Genomic DNA, 14,294 nt, shown 5'->3' with positions numbered 1-14,294 from the left:
GCACTGGGTGAACTGGGAGCGAGTGGGGGCAATGAGGGCAATGGAGGAATACGGCGGCCGCTCTGAGGGGAGAAACTGGGATAAACTGGGGGGAACTGGGAGGGACTGGGAGCAACTGGGGGAAACTGGAGGAAACTGGGAGGGACTGGGGTAAACTGGGCAAAAGGGGGGGACTGGGTGAACTGGGAGCGAGTGGGGGCAATGAGGGCAATGGAGGAACACGGCGGCTGCTCTGAGGGGAGAAACTGGGATAAACTGGGGGAAAGTGGGAGAAAGTGGGAGAAACTGGGGGAAACTGGAGAAACCAGTCAAACTGGGAGAACTGGGAGGGACTGGTAGCAATGGGGGCAATGGAGGAACATGGCGGCCGCTCTGAGGGGATAAACTGGGAGAAACTGGGAGAAAGTGGGATAAACTGGGGGAAACTGGGAGGGGCTGGGAGCAACTGGGGGAAACTGGGAGAAACTGGGGTAAACTGGGCGAAAGGGGGGGACTGGGTGAACTGGGAGCGAGTGGGGGCAATGAGGGCAATGGAGGAACATGGCAGCCACTCTGAGGGGAGAAACTGGGATAAACTGGGGGAAAGTGGGAGAAAGTGGGAGAAACTGGGGGAAACTGGAGAAACCAGTCAAACTGGGAGAACTGGGAGGGACTGGGAGGCAGCGGGCGGGACTGGTAGCAACGGGGGCAATGGAGGAACATGGCGGCCGCTCTGAGGGGGGGAAACTGGGATAAACTGGGGGGACTGGGAGGGATTGGGAGGCACTGGGCAAACTGGGAGGGGCTGAGGCAACGGCGGCACTGGGAGAACTGGGGATACTGGGAACGCTGGAGGTACTGGGAGGACTGGGAATATGGGGGGGCTGAAGGTATTTGGGACAGTGGGTGATACTGGGAGGATACTGGGGGGCGCTGGGGGATACTGGGGGGCGCTGGGGGATACTGGGAGGCACTGGGGGATACTGGGGGGGCACTGGGGGATACTGGGAGGCACTGGGAGCCCCCCTGACCCCCCCTGTGCCCCCCAGTTGAACGTGGGGGCCTTTCTGGCCGAGCTGTTCCTGTGCTTCGAGGTGCTGAGACCCCCCTTTGTCACCCCCCGGCAGCTGGGGGGGGGCGCAGGTACGGGGGGGGCCCCAAATTTGGGGGGGGAGACCCCAAAGTTTGGTGGGGGGGGTCCCAAAAATGGGGGGGAGTCCCAAAATGGGAGGGGTCCTAAAGTTTAGGGGGTCCCAAAATGGGGAGGGGTCCTAAAGTTTGGGGGGGTCCTAAAATGGGGAGACCCCAAAGTTTGGGAGGGGTCCTAAAGTTTGGGGGGGGTCCTAAAATGGGGAGACCCCAAAGTTTGGGGGGTCCCAAAATGGGGAGGGGTCCCTAAGTTTGGGGGGTCCTAAAATGGGGGGGGGGGGTCCCAAAATGGGGAGGGATCCTAAAGTTTGGGGGGGTCCTAAAATGGGGAGGGGTCCCAAAGTTTGGGGGGTCCTAAAATGGGGGGGGGGGGTCCTAAAGTTTGGGGGGGTCCTAAAATGGGGAGACCCCAAAGTTTGGGAGGGGTCCTAAAGTTTGGGGGGTCCTAAAATGGGGAGACCCCAAAGTTTGGGGGGTCCCAAAATGGGGAGGGGTCCCTAAGTTTGGGGGGTCCTAAAATGGGGGGGGGGGGTCCCAAAATGGGGAGGGGTCCTAAAGTTTGGGGGGGTCCTAAAATGGGGAGGGGTCCCAAAGTTTGGGGGGTCTTAAAATTGGGGAGGGGGGTCCCTAAAATTTGGGGGGCGGGGGGGAAGCTTGAGGGAGTTGAAGAAGACCCCAAAATCTGGGGGAGAGGTGGCCAAAATTGGGGGGATTTGGGGTGAACCCCAAATTTGGGACGGGTCTCTAAATATCGGGATGGGGGGGGGTCCTGAAGGGTTTTGGGGGAGTCTTGAGCCCCAAATTTGGGGAGGGGGCACCTTCCAATGTTCCAACTCCCCCCCCCCCCCAGAATCTCCAGCCACTGGTGACGCCCCCAACCCCAAAAGCAGGTGAGGATTTTGGGGGGATTTGGGGGGTTTTGGGGGACTTTGGGGGTTTTTAGGGGGGATTTTGGGGGTTTTTGGGAGGAGGGGGGATTTTGGGGTTTGGGGGGGAGATTTCAGGTTTTTGGGGGGGGGTTTGGGGGACATTTTGGTGTTTTGGGAGGATTGGGGGGTGTTTTTTTGGGGGGGGTTTGGGGCGGATCTGAGGTTTTGGGGGAGTTTGGGGGGATTTTGGGGTTTTGAGGGGGGATTTTGTGGGGGGGAATTTTGGCGTTTTTCGGGGGGGTTTTGGGGTTTTGGGAGGGGTTTTGGGGAGGGATTTTGGGTTTTTTGGGGGGGATGGGATTTTGGGGGTTTTTTGGGGGTTTGGGGGGTCTTTGACCCCACCTTGACCTCCCTGACCCCCCCCACAGCTCCTCCGGCTTCAACTTCCGGCACCCCCTGTTGGCGGGGGGGGGGCAGCCCCCAGGTGAGACCCCCCCTCCCCACCCAAATCTGAGGGGGGGGACCCCAAAAGTTTGGGGTGGGGTCCTACAGGGGGAATTTGGGGGGGTGTTGGGATTTGGGGGGGGTCTCAGGGAGGGGGTTGGGGGGGGAATCTTTGGGGTTGGGGGGGCACTCGGGGCTTTTGGGGGGGCTTTGGGCTTTTGGGGGGGTCTTGGGAGGGTCTTTGGGAATTTTTGGGGAGCTCTGGGGGGTCATTGGGTTTTGGGGAGCTTTTTGGGGGGGGTCCTGTGGGGTCATTGGGGTTTTCGGGGTGGCTTTGAGGGGGGAGGGGGTCCTGTGGGGGAGGGGTTGGGATTTTGGGGTGGGTGTGGTCTGGGGGGGTTTGGGGCTTCTGGGGTGGCTTTGGGGGTCCAGGGGGGTCACGAAGTTTGGGGGGGGGGGGGTCCATAACCTCTCCCCTCCCCCCCCCCAAAAGGGCTCCTGCCCCACTCCCCCTCCCTCCCCCACGGCGACGGCTTCGGGAAGGGCTGGAGCAAGAGACCCCTCAGGTGAGGGGGGGTCCGGGGGGGATTTGGGGGGGATTTGGGGGGGATTTGGGGAGTCCTGGGGGGGTTTTGGGGGGGGCTGAGGGGGGTCTTTGAGAATTGGGGACATGTGGGGCTGGAGGTACTTGGGGTCCCTGGGGGGTTTGGGGGTGTCCCAGGGAGGTGGGGGAGGCACTTGGGGGGCAGATTTGGGGTGATGTGATAAATTTGGGGTGATTTGGGGTGAATCGAGGTGATTTTGGTCAGATTTGAGGTCGTTTGGTGCAGATTTGGGGTGATTTGGGTAGGATTTGGGGTGGATTTGGGGTGGATTTGGGGCAGATTGGGGTCAGTTTTGGATCAGATTGGGGTCGGATTTGGGGTGATGTGGGGCAGATCGGGGTCGGTTTGGGGTTGGATTTGGGGTGATTTGGGGCAGATTGGGGTCGGATTTGGGGTGATTTGGGTCAGTTTTGCGTCAGATTGGGGTTGGATTTGGGGCAGATTGGGGTCGGATTGGGGTCGGATTTGGGGCAGATTTGGGGCAGATTGGGGTCGGATTGGGGTCGGATTTGGGTCAGATTGGGGTCGGATTTGGGGCAGATTTGGGGCAGATTGGGGTCGGATTGGGGTCGGATTTGGGTCAGATTGGGGTCGGATTGGGGTCGGATTTGGGTCAGATTTGGGGCAGATTGGGGTCGGATTGGGGTCGGATTTGGGGCAGATTTGGGGCAGATTGGGGTTGGATTTGGGTCGGATTTGGGTCAGATTGGGGTCGGATTTGGGTCGGATTTGGGTCAGATTGGGGTCGGATTTGGGGCAGATTGGGGTCGGATTGGGGTCGGATTTGGGTCAGATTGGGGTCGGATTTGGGTCAGATTGGGGTCGGATTTGGGGCAGATTTGGGGCAGATTGGGCTCGGATTGGGGTCGGATTTGGGTCAGTTTTGGGTCAGATTGGGGTTGGATTTGGGGCAGATTTGGGTCAGATTTGGGTCAGTTTTGGGTCAGATTGGGGTCAGATTTGGGTCAGATTGGGGTCGGATTTGGGGCAGATTTGGGGCAGATTGGGATCGTATTTGGGGCAGATTTGGGTCAGTTTTGGGTCAGATTGAGGTCGGATTTGGGGCAGATTTGGGGTGATTTGGGTAGGACTTGGGGCGATTTGGGGCAGATTGGGGTCGGATTTGGGGCAGATTGGGGTTGGATTTGGGGTTATTTGGGTCAGTTTTGTGTCAGATTGGGGCTGGATTTGGGGTCAGATTGGGGTTGGATTTGGGGCAATTTTGGGTCAGATTGGGGTCAGATTGGGGTTGGGTTTGGGGCAGATTTGGGGCAGATTTGGGGCAGATTTGGGTAGAGCTTGGGGCGATTTGGGGCAGATTGGGGTTGGACTTGAGGTCGGATTTGGGGTGATTTGGGTCAGTTTTGGGTCAAATTGGGGCTGGATTTGGGGCAGATTTGGGTCAGATCGGGGTCGGATTTGGGTCAGATTGGGGTCGGATTTGGGGTCAGATTTGGGGCAATTTGGGTCGCTTTTGGGTCAGATTTGAGGCGATTTAACTCCGATTCGGCTCGGATTTGGGCCGATTTAGCTCAGATTTGGGTGCAGATTTCAACGGAGGGGTTTTGGGGACACTTTTGCCACACTGGGGGGGTGTCCCCCCCCCCCAAACCCCCTCAAACCCCCTCAAACCCCCTGCCCTGTCCCCCCGCAGCCACCCCCTGTCCCAGGCCGTGTCCTTCAGCATCCCCTTCGGGCTGGACAGCGACGTGGACATCGTCATGGGCAACCCCGTGGGGGTCCCCGCGGGGACCCTCGCCCGCTCCGCCAGCTCCGACAGCCTCGCCCCCCCCCGCCGCCCCCCCCGGGCCACCCCCGCCACCCCCCCGGGGGTCCCCAACGGGGTCCCCGAGCCCCCCGAGCCCCCCAGCATCGAGGAGGCGCTGCAGATCATCCACAGCTCCGAGCGCCTCCTCCCCGACGGGGCCCCCGACGCCTTCTTCCTCCACTCCCCCGACCCCCCGGCGCCTCCCCCTCCTCAAAACCCTCCCGGGACCCCCCAGAACCTTCTGGAGACCCCTCCCAACCCCTCCCAAAACCCCCCCGCCCGCCCCATGACCAACTTCGCCGAGCGCAAGAAGAAACTGGAAGAAGCCACCGGCGCCGCCTCCGCCCCCTCCCACAGCTCCGGGGTCGGGGGCGTCTCCGGCAACCTGGGGGGGGTCTCCGGCACTCCCGGGGGTCCCCCCGAGGCGGGCGGGGGTCTCAGCGCCGAGATGACGCAGCTGGGAGCCCGCCTGGAGGAGAAGCGCCGCGCCATCGAGGCGCAGAAGAAGCGCATCGAGGCCATCTTCGCCAAGCACCGCCAGCGCCTGGGCCAGAGCGCGCTGCAGCGCCTGCGCCACGACGAGGAGGGGGCTTCCCCCGGCCCTCCCGAGGAGGAATTGAGTCTGGGGGCTCCTCACAAACCCCCTCCTGGCCAGTACGAGGCGGCCGTGGCCAGGCTGAGCGCGGCGCTGAGCTCGCTGCAGCTGGACATGCAGCGCCTGACGCAGCAGCAGGAGCGGCTCCTGCTGGAGCAGCGGCCGCACGGAGCCCCCCAGGCGTGGGTGATCCCCCTCCCCAAATCCGGCAAGACCCCCGCCGCACCCCCGAAAACCACCCCGGGGTCGCCAGCGCCCGCCAGGAGAGGAGCAGGAGGAGGAGGAGGAGGAGGAGGGGGAAGCGCAGGAAATCCGACACCGGCAGCAGGAAACGCGGCTTCTGTCGCGACAGCGGCGCCCGGAGTCGCCACGGGGGGGTCGCGCAAGCCCCCTCCCCGCAGCCCGAGGAGACCCCGGCCCGCCGAGCTGCGGCTGCCGCCCCTGACCCGCGTGCTGACCCCTCCCCACGACGTGGACACGCTGCCCCACCTGCGGCGCTTCTCGCCCAGCCAGGTGCCCGTGCAGACCCGCAGCTCGCTGCGCTTCGCCGACGGCCAGGAGGAGGAGGAGGAGCAGCAGGACGAGGAGGAGGTGAGATTTGGGGTGATTTGGGGTGATTTGAGCCAGATTTGGGGCAGTTTGGGGCAGATTTGGGTCAGATTTGGGGAGGTTCGGGTCAGACCCGCAGCTCGCTGCGCTTCGCCGACGGCCAGGAGGAGGAGGAGGAGCAGCAGGACGAGGAGGAGGTGAGATTTGGGGTGATTTGGGTCAGATTTAGGGCAGTTTGGGTCAGATTTGGGTCAGATTTGGGGAGGTTCGGGTCAGACCCGCAGCTCGCTGCGCTTCGCCGACGGCCAGGAGGAGGAGGAGGAGCAGCAGGACGAGGAGGAGGTGAGATTTGGGGTGATTTGGGTCAGATTTGGGGCGGTTTGGGTCAGATTTGGGTCAGATTTGGGGCGGTTTGGGTCAGATTTGGGGCGGTTTGGGTCAGATTTGGGGCGGTTTGGGGCAGATTTGGGTCAGATTTGGGGAGGTTCGGGTCAGACCCGCAGCTCGCTGCGCTTCGCCGACGGCCAGGAGGAGGAGGAGGAGCAGCAGGACGAGGAGGAGGTGAGATTTGGGGTGATTTGGGGTGATTTGAGCCAGATTTGGGGCAGTTTGGGGCAGATTTGGGGCAGATTTGGGGCGGTTCGGGTCAGACCCGCAGCTCGCTGCGCTTCGCTGACAGCCAGGAGGAGGAGGAGGAGCAGCAGGATGATGAGGAGGTGAGATTTGGGGTGATTTGGGTCAGATTTGGGGCAGTTTGGGGCAGATTTGGGGCAGTTCGGGTCAGATTTGGGTCAGATTTGGGGCAGTTTGGGTCAGATTTGGGTCAGATTTGGGGAGGTTCGGGTCAGACCCGCAGCTCGCTGCGCTTCGCCGACGGCCAGGAGGAGGAGGAGGAGCAGCAGGATGATGAGGAGGTGAGATTTGGGGTGATTTGGGTCAGATTTGGGGCGGTTTGAGCCAGGTTTGGGGCAGATTTGGGTCAGATTTGGGTCAGATTTGGGGCGGTTTGAGCCAGATTTGGGGCAGTTTGGGTCAGATTTGGGGCGGTTCGGGTCAGATTTGGGTCAGATTTGGGGAGGTTCGGGTCAGACCCGCAGCTCGCTGCGCTTCGCCGACGGCCAGGAGGAGGAGGAGGAGCAGCAGGACGAGGAGGAGGTGAGATTTGGGGTGATTTGGGTCAGATTTGGGGCGGTTTGGGTCAGATTTGGGTCAGATTTGGGGTGATTTGGGTCAGATTTGGGGCAGTTCGGGTCAGATTTGGGTCAGATTTGGGGCGGTTCGGGTCAGACCCGCAGCTCGCTGCGCTTCGCCGACGGCCAGGAGGAGGAGGAGGAGCAGCAGGACGAGGAGGAGGTGAGATTTGGGGTGATTTGAGGTGATTCAGGTCAGATTTGGGGGGATTTCGGGTCAGATTTGGGGTCATTTAGTGCAGATTTTGAGTCAGATTTGAGGTGATTCGGGTCAGATTTTGCGCTGATTTACCTCAAATTTGGGCCGATTCCGCTCAGATTCGGGCGCGCGTTTTACCCGAGCAGCCTCGGGGACACCTTGGGGCCACAGTGTGGGGCCACTGTGACACCGTGGGGGTGTCCTCCCCCCCCATAACCCCCCCTTTTCTGCCCCCAGCAGAGACCCCCGCCCACCTCGGGCCCCCCCGAGTCCCCCCCGGTGCCCGGCAAGGGCACGCTGCGGGCGAGGGCGTGCGGGGATGGCACCAGCGACGTGTCCCTGTCCCCCGGGGAGAAGGGCACGGCCCGGGGAGCGCCCCGGGATGAGGAGGAGGAGGAGGAGGAGGAGGAAGAAGAGGAGGAGGAAGGAGAAGGGGACTCGCTGGAGGGGTCCCCCACTGAGGGGGGCAACGGGGGGCCCCGGGCCAGCGTGGGGTTCTTCTGTAAGGTACGGGGGCATGGGGAGAGGGAGGGGATGAGGGACTGGGAGGGACTGGGAGGGACTGGGAGGGGGTGGAGGTGGCACTGGGATGAGGGACTGGGAGGGGGTGGAGGTGGCACTGGGATGAGGGACTGGGAGGGACTGGGATGGACTGGGAGGGGATGGAGGTGGCACTGGGATGAGGGACTGGGAGGGGATGGAGGTGGTGCTGGGATGAGGGACTGGGAGGGACTGGGACAAGGGACAGGGTGGCACTGGGATGAGGGACTGGGAGGGGATGGAGGTGGCGCTGGGATGAGGGACTGGGAGGGATTGGGAGGGGATGGAGGTGGCAATGGGATGAGGGACTGGGAGGGACTGGGATGGACTGGGAGGGGATGGAGGTGGCGCTGGGATGAGGGACTGGGAGGGCACGGAGGTGGCACTGGGATGGGGGACTGGGAGGGACTGGGACAAGGGACGGGGTGGCACTGGGACAGGGAGGGGACTGGGAGGATGGAGGTGGCACTGGGATGGTGGCAGTGGTGGTACTGGGATGGAGATGGCACTGGGAGGAGGGACTGGGACAAGGGACAGGGTGGCACTGGGATGGTGGCAGTGGTGGCACAAGGGACAAGGTGGCACTGGGACAGGGAGGGACTGGGAGGATGGAGATGGTGGCACTGGGACAAGGGGCGTGGACTGGGATCCAGGAGAGGTGGTGGCGCTGGGACAGGGGACCTGGTGGTCTGGGGACACTGGGGGTGGTGACACTGGGGTGGTGACACTGGAGTGGTGGCACTGGGGATGGTGGCGCTGGGGGTGGTGGCACTGGGGGTGGTGGCACTGGGGATGGTGGCGCTGGGGGTGGTGGCGCTGGGGGTGGTGGCACTGGGATGATGGCACTGGGGTGGTGGCACTGGGGTGGTGACACTGGGGTGGCACAGGGACACTGGGGGTGGTGGCACTGGGGTGGTGGCACTGAGATGGCAGCACTGGGGATGGTGGCGCTAGGGATGGTGACACTGGGGGTGGTACTGGGATGGTGACACTGGGGGTGGTACTGGGATGGTGACACTGGGGGTGGCACTGGGATGGTGACACTGGGGTGGTGACACCATGGTGGCACTGGGGTGGTGACACTGGGGGTGGTACTGGGGTGGTGGCACTGGGGGTGACACTGAGATGGTGGCACTGGGGTGGTGACACCATGGTGGCACTGGGGTGGTGGCACTGGGGATGGTGACACCATGGTGGCACTGGGGTGGTGGCACTGGGGGTGGCACTGGGATGGTGACACCATGGTGGCACTGGGGTGGTGGCACTGGGGGTGGCACTGGGATGGTGGCACTGGGATGGTGACACTGGGGATGGTGGCACTGGGGTGGTGACACCATGGTGGCACTGGGGGTGGCACTGGGGTGGTGGCACTGGGGATGGTGACACTGGGATGGTGACACTGGGGTGGTGGCACTGGGGTGGTGACACTGGGGTGGTGACACTGGGGATGGTGACACTGGGGTGGTGGCACTGGGATGGTGACACTGGGGATGGTGACACTGGGGGTGGCACTGGGGATGGTGACACTGGGGATGGTGACACTGGGATGGTGACACCATGGTGGCACTGGGGGTGGTGGCACTGGGATGGTGGCACTGGGGATGGTGACACTGGGGGTGGCACTGGGGATAGTGACACTGGGGATGGTGACACTGGGATGGTGACACCATGGTGGCACTGGGGGTGGTGGCACTGGGATGGTGGCACTGGGGGTGGTGACACTGGGATGGTGGCACTGGGGTGGTGGCACTGGGATGGTGGCACTGGGGTGGTGGCACTGGGATGGTGACACCATGGTGGCACTGGGGGTGGTGGCACTGGGATGGTGGCACTGGGGGTGGTGGCACTGGGATGGTGGCACTGGGGTGGTGGCACTGGGATGGTGACACCATGGTGGCACTGGGGTGGTGGCAGTGGGGTGGTGACACTGGGATGGTGGCACTGGGGTGGTGGCAGTGGGGTGGTGGCACTGGGGGTGGTGACACTGGGATGGTGACACTGGGGGTGGCACTGGGGATGGTGACACTGGGATGGTGGCACTGGGGTGGTGGCACTGGGATGGTGACACCATGGTGGCACTGGGGTGGTGGCAGTGGGGTGGTGACACTGGGGTGGTGGCACTGGGGTGGTGACACTGGGGTGGTGACACTGGGGGTGGCACTGGGGGTGGTGACACTGGGATGGTGACACTGGGGTGGTGGCACTGGGATGGTGGCACTGGGGATGGTGACACTGGGGTGGTGGCACTGGGGGTGGCACTGGGGGTGGCACTGGGGCTGTCCGGGGGTGTCCCCATGGCTGTCGCTCTCCCCCTCCCAGCTCGATGACTCGGAGCAGCCCCCCCCCCGCCGCGCCCCTCCCCCCCTGCGGCAGCGGCGCCTCTGGGGGGCGGGGCAGGAGCAGCCCCCGGACAGGTCAGGGGGGGCCGAATTTGGGGAGGGGGCTCCAAAAAATGGGGAGGAGGGGGGTCTAAAAATGGGGAGGGGCGGGGCTCCTAAATTGGAGGGGGGGAGTGTCTAAAAATGGGGAGGGGGTTCCTAAAAATTGGGGAGGGGGGAATAAAGGGGGCAGGGGGGGCAGCTAAATTTGAGGAGGGGGCTCCAAAAAATGGAGAGGGGGGAGCTCTAAAAATGGGGAGGGGGTTCCTGAAAATTGGGGAGGGGGGAATAAAGGGGGGCGAGCACCTAAAATTGAGGAGGGGGCTCCAAAAAATGGAGGGGGGGGCTCCTAAAAATGGAGGGGAGGGGGCTCCTAAAAATGGGGAGGGGATTCCTAAAAATTGGGGAGGGGGGAATAAAGAGGGGTGGGGGGGGGCAGCTAAATTTGAGGAGGGGGCTCCAAAAAATGGAGAGGGGGGACCTCAAAACTCGGAAAAAACAGGGGGGGTACCCAAACCCCCCCCATGAGGAGAATCTGGGGGTGGGGGTCTTTGATCCTTCCCCCCCTCCAGACCCCCAGCAGACCCCCCCCCCCATTCCCCCCCACCCCCCGAGGTCAATTTGGGGAGGGGTCTCTCCCCTTTTCCTCCAATTTCTCCCCTCGGGGAGGATTTTTGGGGGAATTTTTCCCCTTTTTTGGAGGGGTCTTTGACCCTTTCCCCCTCCCCCCCCCCAGACCCCCAGCAGAGCCCCCCCAGCCCCCGGCACCCCCCCGGCCCCCCCCGGAGGAGGAATTTGGGGGGGGGTCACGGCGGGGGGAGTTCACCCGGCTCGAGTACGAGCGGCGGCAGCAGCTGAAGCTGATGGAGGAGCTGGAGAAGGTCCTGAGACCCCCCCGCGGGACCCCCGCCCCAAAATCGGGGGGGGGGCAGCGGCCGAGGACCCCCCCGGGACCCCCAAAATCGGGGAGGGGGCGCGGGGAGACCCCGGCCCCGCTGCTGCGACGACTCGGCCCTGGCGAGGAGCCCCCCCCGGGGGCTGCTGGGTACGGGGTGGGGGGCACGAAATGGGGCTGGGGGCTTTGGGGCACCCTAGAAATGGGGCTGGGGGCTCTGGGGAGGGGCTGGGGGACCCTAGAAATGGGTCTGGGGGCTTTGGGGGGGTTAGGGGAGCCTAGAAATGGGTCTGGGGGCTTTGGGGAGGGGTTGGGGGAGCCTAGAAATGGGGCTGGGGGCTTTGGGGGGGTTAGGGGACCCTAGAAATGGGGCTGGGGGCTTTGGGGGACCCTAGAAATGGGGCTGGGGGCTTTGGGGAGGGGTTGGGGGACCCTAGAAATGGGGCTGGGGGCTTTGGGGGGGTTAGGGGACCCTAGAAATGGGGCTGGGGGCTTTGGGGAGGGGCTGGGGGACCCTAGAAATGGGGCTGGGGGCTTTGGAGAGGGGCTGGGGGACCCTAGAAGTGGGTCTGGGGGCTTTGGGGGACCCTAGAAATGGGGCTGGGGGCTCTGGGGAGGGGCTGGGGGACCCTAGAAGTGGGTCTGGGGGCTTGGGGGGACCCTAGAAATGGGTCTGGGGGCTTTGGGGGGGGTGGGTTCAGACCCCAAAAAAGGGATCTCATTTGGGGGAGGGGTTTGGGGGGTCCTGGGGGGTCTCTGGGGAAGTTTTGGGGGGTCTCGGGGGGGTCTCTGGGGGTTTTGGGGGGGTCCCTGGTTTGGGGGGGGTCTCTGGGGTTTTGGGGGCGTCTCTGGGGGGTTTTGGGGGGTCCCTGGTTTGGGGGGGTCTCTGGGGTTTTGGGGGGTCTCTGGGGTTTTGGGGGGGGTCTCTGAGGGTCTGGGGGGTCTCTGGGGTTTTGGGGGGGGTCTCTGAGGTTTTGGGGGTCTCTGGGGTTTTGGGGGGGGGTCTCTGAGGGTCTGGGGGGTCTCTGGGGTTTGGGGGGTCTCTGGGTTTTGGGGGGTCTCTGGGTTTTAGGGGGGTCTCTGGGGTTTTGGGGGGGTCTCTGGGGTTTTGGGGGGGTCTCTGAGGTTTTGGGGGGTCTCTGGGGTTTGGGGGGTCTCTGGGGTTTTGGGGGGGGGTCTCAGACCGTGCCCCCCCCCAGGCTCGCGGCTGTCCAAGGTCTATTCCCAGAGCACCCTGTCCCTGGGGCTGGGGGAGTTTTGGGGGGGGTCTCTGGGGTTTTGGGGGGGTCTCTGGGGTTTTGGGGGGGGTCTCTGGGGTTTTGGGGGGTCTCTGGGGTTTTGGGGGGGGTCTCTGGGGTTTTGGGGGGTCTCTGGGGTTTTGGGGGGGTCTCTGGGGTTTTGGGGGGGGTCTCTGAGGGTCTGGGGGGTCTCTGGGGTTTTGGGGGGGGTCTCTGAGGTTTCGGGGGGTCTCTGGGGTTCTGGGGGGTCTCTGGTCTGGGGGGGTCTCTGGTCTGGGGGGTCTCTGGGGTTTTGGGGGGGTCTCTGGGGGTCTGGGGGGGGTCTCTGGGGTTTTGGGGGGGGGTCTCAGACCGTGCCCCCCCCCAGGCTCGCGGCTGTCCAAGGTCTATTCCCAGAGCACCCTGTCCCTGGGGCTGGGGGAGTTTTGGGGGGGGTCTCTGGGGTTTTGGGGGGGTCTCTGGGGGTCTGGGGGGGGGTCTCTGGGGTTTTGGGGGGGGGGTCTCAGACCGTGCCCCCCCCCAGGCTCGCGGCTGTCCAAGGTCTATTCCCAGAGCACCCTGTCCCTGTCCAGCGTGGCCGAACCGGGGGGGGGGCGCGGCAACAGGTGAGGGGGGGGGGGTCCGGGGGTCTCGGGGAGGGGGGGGGGGAAGGGGAATTTGGGGTCCAGGGGAGGAAATTTTGGGGGTTTGGGGCGGAAATTTGGGGTTTGGGGCGGAAATTTGGGGTTTAGGGGGGATTTTGAGGGGGTTTGGGGGGGTGGGAGAGAGGTTTGGGTGTCTTGGGGGGGGGGATTTGGGGGTTTTTTTGGGGGGGCTTTGGGGGTTCTGAGTGGGAATTTTGGGGTCTGGGGAGGAATTTGGGGTTCGGGGTTGGGGTCTCTCAGCCCTGACCCCCCTCTTTTCCCCCCCACCAAGCCGGGCCGGGTCCCCCTCGGGGCCGGGGTCCCCCAGCCGAGCCCCCCCCCCCAGGGCGGGAGTGGGACCACGACTCCAACCCCTCATCCCCGGGACCCGAGTACACCGGTGAGACCCCTCCCCAAAATCACCCCAAAATACCCCAGAGTCACCCCAGAGTCACCCTCAAACCCCCCAAATCCCCCAGAATCACCCCAAAATCACCCCAGAATCCCACCCAACCCCTCATCCCCGGGACCCGAGTACACCGGTGAGACCCCTCCCCAAAATCACCCCAGAATCACCCCAGAATCACCCCAGAGTCACCCCCAAACCCCCCAAATCCCCCCAAAATCACCCCAAAATACCCCAGAATCACCCCAGAATCACCCCAAAATACCCCAGAATCACCCCCAAACCCCCCAAATCCCCCAAAATCACCCCAAAATCACCCCAGAATCACCCCAGAATCACCCCAGAATCCCACCCAATCCCTCATCCCCGGGACCCGAGTACACCGGTGAGACCCCTCCCCAAAATCACCCCAAAATATCCCAGAATCACCCCAGAATCACCCCAGAATGCCCCAGAGTCACCCCCAAACCCCCCAAATCCCCCCAAATCACCCCAAAATACCCCAGAATCACCCCAAAATACCCCAGAATCACCCCAAAATACCCCAGAATCACCCCAGAATGCCCCAGAGTCACCCCCAAACCCCCCAAATCCCCCCAAAATCACCCCAAAATACCCCAGAATCACCCCAGAATCACCCCAGAGTCACCCCCAAACCCCCCAAATCCCCCCAAAATCACCCCAAAATACCCCAAAATCACCCCAGAATACCCCGGAATCACCCCAAAATCACCCCAGAATCACCCCAGAATCACCCCCAAACCCCCCAAAATCACCCCAAAATCCCACCCAACGCCTCATCCCCCAGCTCTGGGCCTGAATGCACCGCTGAGACCCCTCCCCAAATTCCCAAATGCCCCAAAAATC

At 63.4% G+C, this 14,294-nt stretch overlaps 1 long non-coding RNA gene across 2 annotated transcripts; it reads left to right on the top strand.

Annotated features, from left to right (window-relative positions):
- Positions 1–6,769: 6,769 nt before the first annotated feature.
- Positions 6,770–11,029, top strand: LOC138101554 (uncharacterized). 2 transcript variants are annotated; one of them, XR_011147190.1, is made up of 4 exons: positions 6,770–7,311; positions 7,588–7,854; positions 10,207–10,301; positions 11,002–11,029. It is a non-coding gene; the product is annotated as an uncharacterized lncRNA (long non-coding RNA). The 2 variants fall into 2 exon arrangements; XR_011147189.1 differs by having other exon boundaries at positions 7,585–7,854.
- The last annotated feature ends 3,265 nt before the right edge of the window (positions 11,030–14,294 follow it).

Source organism: Aphelocoma coerulescens, unplaced genomic scaffold, assembly GCF_041296385.1.
Source record: "Aphelocoma coerulescens isolate FSJ_1873_10779 unplaced genomic scaffold, UR_Acoe_1.0 HiC_scaffold_336, whole genome shotgun sequence".
In the NCBI taxonomy this organism is placed as follows: Eukaryota; Metazoa; Chordata; class Aves; order Passeriformes; family Corvidae; genus Aphelocoma; species Aphelocoma coerulescens.
This window is presented reverse-complemented; position numbering and strand designations above follow the sequence as displayed.